The sequence below is a fragment of the Octopus bimaculoides genome, chromosome 8 (genome assembly GCF_046866305.1).
Source record: "Octopus bimaculoides isolate indiv1 chromosome 8, ASM4686630v1, whole genome shotgun sequence".
Lineage (NCBI taxonomy): Eukaryota > Metazoa > Mollusca > Cephalopoda > Octopoda > Octopodidae > Octopus > Octopus bimaculoides.
In genome coordinates, this window is record NC_142935.1 from 90,610,044 (window position 1) to 90,615,043 (window position 5,000).

At 38.5% G+C, this 5,000-nt stretch overlaps 1 protein-coding gene across 1 annotated transcript in view; it reads left to right on the forward strand.

Moving 5' to 3' along the window:
- The window catches only part of LOC106881243 (mitogen-activated protein kinase kinase kinase 1), a 251,732-nt gene that overhangs the window by 72,639 nt on the left and 174,093 nt on the right, over positions 1 to 5,000 (forward strand). The window lies entirely within an intron of this gene.

Below are 5,000 nucleotides of genomic sequence, written 5' to 3' on the forward strand. Positions count from 1 at the left end.
GGCTAGCAGTTGCTCATGCATACCAGCCTCCCTTCTTCATGCCACTGATATTATCCAAGGGAAAGGCAAAGGCTGATACAGATTGGCACCAGTGACGTCGCAACTCATTTCTACATATGAGTGAACTGGAGTAGCATAAAATAAAGTGTCTTGCTCAAGAACACAACACTCACCCCAGTCTGGGAATCAAACTCACAACCTCATGATCGTAAGCTCGACGTTCTAACCACTGAGCCATGCGCCTTCACTATTATATTTTATATAAAAAGGCGGTGAACTGGCAGGATTGTTAGCATGCTGGGAAAAATGCTTAGCAGGATTTTGTTCATCCTCATTTCCTGAGTTCAAATTTCACCAAGGTTGACTTAGCCTTTCATCCCTTCAGAGTTGATAAAACGAGTACTAGTTGAGCCCTGGGGTGAATGTAATTGACTTACTTTGAAATTGCTGGCCTTGTCCCAAAATGCAAAACCAATATTATGTTATACATAGGTGGTAATCTGGCAGAATTGCTAGCACACCAGGTAAAACGCTTAGGTGGCATTTCGTCAGTCTTATTCCACCAAGGTTGACTTTGCCTTTCCTCCTTTTAGAGTTGATAAAATGAATACCAGTTGAACACTGGGGTCATTGTAATTAACTTACCCCTCCTCAAAAATTGTTAGCCTTGTGCCAAAATGTGAAACTGATATTATATATTACATATAGGGGGGCAAATTCTGCCAAAGTTGACTTTGCCTTTCATCCTTTCAGAGTCAATAAAATAAGTACCAGTTGAACACTGGGGGTCATTGTAATTGACTTATCCCAACCCTAAAATTACTGGCCTTGTGTCAAAATTTGAAATAAATATTATATATAACATATATTTATCATACTATGTAATCTGAACTGTATGTTATAAATGAACATTATATAAATATATATATATATATATATATATATATATTATAATATATATATATATATATATATATATATATATATATATATATATATATTCTATAGTTGAAATATTTAGACTTTATTACAGTATCATCATTAGCATCATCATCATCACCATCACCAGAAAAAGCTTTATCATGACTACCACTAACATACCACTGCTACCACTACTATCAAACATGTAATCTGTACAAATCTAGTTTTGTATTTATCTTGTGTATTCCTGGTGTAGATTTGCTTGTTATCTGATAATACGTGTGTGGCGCGCATGTTTGCATTTGCTGATGTGCATGTGTATATGCTATTGGTTGTGCATATAGCTGAGCATGTGTGCGTGTGTGTGTATGAGTGTGTATGTGTCCAGGGTTGCATAGGATGGGGACAGGCAGTGAATATGTTTAAGGTATGCACATATGTGTGTGTGTGACTGTGAGTATATGTACATATACACAGGACTTAGTGTGTGTGTGCATTGGTATACCCAGCCCTAATAGATATATGATATGATATCGTTTTTATAAAACTCTGCCTGCCAGTCTTTGACTGACTTGATATGTTGTTATATCAGTCAGGTGTGAATACTAGGTTGAGGTGTGGTCACTGATTGCTGTTGTTCATGATGACGATGATGATGATGATGATGATGATGATGGGGGCGGAGGATAAGGATGATGGGGAGGCGGATAAGGATGATGAGGGTGGTGGTGGTGGAGGTTGTGATGGTAGTGGTGGTGATGATGATGGTGGTGTTGGTGTTGGTGGTGGTGGTGGTGGTCTTGGTTATGATGGTTGTGGTGACGATGATGATGATGGCAATGATTATGAGGATAAGTATGATAATTGCTTTAGCGATGACGATGGTGGGGGTTGATGATGATGATGATGGTGGTGGTGATGGTGATGATGATGATGATGATAAGGAAAACGATAATAAGGGTGAAGATAGTGTTTGCTGATTATGACTATGATGATGATGGGGTGGTGGTGGAGATAGTAGTGGTGGTATATGATGATGATAATAATGATTTCAAATTTTTGGCACAAGGCCAGCAATTTCAGGGGAGGAGGGTAAGTTGATGACATAAACCTCAGTACTCAACCAGTACATATTTTATCGACCCCAAAAGCATAGAAGACAATTTAGAAAATATCTTGTGTGGATATGTGAAGTTGTGCTTGTGTCTATCTCTCCCACTGCTTGACAACTTATGTTGGTTTGTTTACACCCCTAAAACTTAGTAGTTTGGCAAAAGGTGTCAATAGAATAAGTATCAAACTTAAAATTAAAGACTGGGGTTTGATTCATTCAACTGTACACACCAAAACTCCAGCATCTTTACAGTCTAATGACTGAATCAAGTAAAAGGAATTTTAGTTCGGTGATGCCAGGTAAGTAGCCATCTGCATCAAACTAGTGCCTAGAACTAAGTTACTCTAGTCTGATATTTTCTGTACATACAATAGAAATGGGGAAGGATATGGGGGCTTGAGTCTTTACAAGGGATTACTGAAAAAGTGTTAGTCACAGAAAAAGGGCACTACTATAAAACATCCCAGAAGAGAATGCAATTATAATTAAAGACACATGGATGTTGAATGGCGATGACAATATGTATGCATGTGATGTTTGCTCATGTCTTCTTGTCTTGACATCAAGTTACTGTTGTTGTAAACAAGTGTCACTGCCACATGAGAGGTGTTGTTCATTTTTAACCTTCCATGAAAACATGTCCATCCATGGGAAAATATTACCTTGCCTGGAAACAGGTGAGGGTTAGAGATAGGAAGGACATCAGTCCATAGGGAAAAAAAATCTGTCACGACAAGTTCCATCTGACCCATGCAAGCTTGGAAAAATAGATGTTAAAAAACATGAACAGTGATGATGATGATGATGATGATGATGATGATGATAAAACATAAAAGTTGAAATTAAGAAAAAAAAAATTTTGAAGAAAATTAGTTTAAAATATGATGGTAGATGTGATTTAACTTCAAGAATGTAGAAATAGACAAAGTGCTTATGGAATGGATCCAACAGCATTGAAGTGAAGAGAGAATTGTGTTTTATCTTGGCATCTGGTAAGATTTTTTACTCGAAATAACCAGGCATGTGTAACAACCCTCTGTCAGAATACATCAAATTGCTATGCTGAATTTTAAAATAGATAAATATAAGGATGAAATTCAAAGATAACAATGGTCTGTGTATGCTGGAAATGATATAGATTATATGCATTTTTTATGAGTTATTGGCCAACTAGATAAAGCATTGAACTCTTGTAAGTTATTTGTAAATCACATGATCGCATAGCATTATCATCCAAGTGAACACATTCCCCAAAAAACTTCTCATGATCATAATGGTTGATGGAGCTGTGGATATCTAAAAGCTTCATTGTTGTGCATTAGAGTATGCTCTATGTAAGTAATACACATTTTAGCTACCATCGCTGTGTGTAATCAGATATACTATACTTCCTGGCAAACAAGTTGAATTTTATCGACTGAAATTTACAGGCAAAACATGGTAGGTCATCTTATACACCAAGATGACTTTGGGGGACCAAAACTTCTGTTTGAAATGCAGCAAGATTTGGAATGATTGTGACAATATTTGAATGCTTATATTGTACACCAGTGGGTTTTTCAACCATTTTTTGCCTATGAACCTCTTTGATTACTATTTTATTCTGGTGGACCCCCATGGCCATTCGATGTTTAACTCTTTGTTATTTAAACTGGCCATATCTAGCCAAAATATTCTGCCTGTTCTATATTCAAACTGGTCATATCCATCCTCTCTGCTTACAACTATCACTATCTCCTTGTCAAAGCAAGGAGATAGTGATGCTTACACACAGACACAGACACACACACACACACACACACACATGCATACATATACAGGGCTAGACCACAGTCTACAGCAGTTTCACACAGCAGCCTGAATTGAACCTAAGGCTCTGTTCAAAATTGCTGGATGAATTCTGTCTGGCATAGAGAGACTGCCAGCACACCTGCTGTGTCCCTTTTTTTTTGACCACAAGACTTCATAGTCTCCATTGCAGCTGTCTATATTATGTCTTACAGCCTTTACAATGTTCTCAAAGCATTTTGACACCTGGTGTGAATCAGCGTGACACATGTAACTCTTTTCCAATATTCAGATGGCTCCCAATCCTCCACGTCAACTAGCTTTTTCTCAACCACAACTCCATTCTTTATGCTCTCCAACGCTGCCGACTGTTCACCAATACATCAGACTGTTCCTGAAAATAAAAAGGAGACATAAAATATCAAATTTAGCCCGAACACTCAATTTAGCCCCAAATGCCCCTGTCCATATGCTTCAGAATAAAGTATAAGCTGAAAATAATCTTTCACTTCATTTTAGAAGCAGAGGAGGCGCAATGGCCCAGTGGTTAGGGCAGCAGACTCGTGGTCATAGGATCGCAGTTTCGATTCCCAGACCGGGTGTTGTGAGTGTTTATTGAGCGAAAACACCTAAAGCTCCATGAGGCTCCGGAAGGGGATGGTGGTGAACCCTGCTGTACTCTTTCACCACAACTTTCTCTCACTCTTTCTTCCTGTTTCTGTTGTGCCTGTAATTCAAAGGGTCAGCCTTGTCACACTGTGTCACACTGAATATCCCCCGAGAACTACGTTAAGGGTACACGTGTCTGTGGAATGCTCAGCCACTTGCACGTTAATTTCATGAGCAGGCTGTTCCGTTGATCGGATCAACTGTAACCCTCTTTTCTTTTTAGAAGCTTGAATGGAAGATATAAGGTGAAGCTCAAACACTCAGCTCTGAGTGTTTGAGCAGTAAGCTAATGAAGTTTATTGCAAAATTACCTGTTTCTTTGTCATTTATTTAGATTCATGTGCGTGTGTGTGTGTGTGTGTGTGTGTGTGTGTGTGTGTGTGTGTGTGTGTGTGTGCGCGTGTGTGATGGGCATCTTTCAGTTTTCAACTTCCAAATCCAATCACAATGCTTTGGTTTGTCAGGAGCTACAGTAGAAGACACTTGCTCAGAGATATGGTATAAGTAT